Raw genomic sequence first — 588 nt, 5'->3', positions numbered from 1 at the left:
CGTGCTGCGCGCGTAAAAATGCGCACGCGTAGTGGTAAATTTCAAAAAAATTTTGAAATGCTCAAAATGGCCTGAAACGTGCTCTAATTTAATATAAATGTGATTTCGAGCATTTTAAAATTTTGACGCACGCGTAAGTGCGCATTATGACGCGCACACGTAAAATTAGGGTACATTACATTTAACATTGACTTGAAGTTAATGCTCACGATTTCCACTGTACTGCCCAATTACCATCAGACAGTTGGATAATCTTCAACAACATGAAGGTGGCAACTTAAAGCCCCATTCCAGGCAAAATTTCAGTTTTTCAGAAAAATCTAACTTTTGTATAATGTTATAAAAATTTATAAATATAATACGGAATTGCTAGTTTAACTGAATTTAGACATTCCTAAGAATGAAAAAAATGTAAAATGAGACTGAAATTTGATTTTTTTTTGTGTTCCACACAAAAAATAAATGCGGATAATTTTTCATGTTGATTTTGCGATAGGTCGTGAGAAGAAATATCGTAAGCGCCGAAAACATTAGCCTATCCAACGCTGCTAGGCTAGGCCTAGCCTTACCTCGATTTAGGTTCTGTTA

Source organism: Anneissia japonica, unplaced genomic scaffold, assembly GCF_011630105.1.
Source record: "Anneissia japonica isolate Jap-2015-1 unplaced genomic scaffold, ASM1163010v1 scaffold10466_len380309_cov135, whole genome shotgun sequence".
Classification (NCBI taxonomy): Eukaryota; Metazoa; Echinodermata; class Crinoidea; order Comatulida; family Comatulidae; genus Anneissia; species Anneissia japonica.
Note: the sequence above shows the minus strand (reverse complement) of the source record.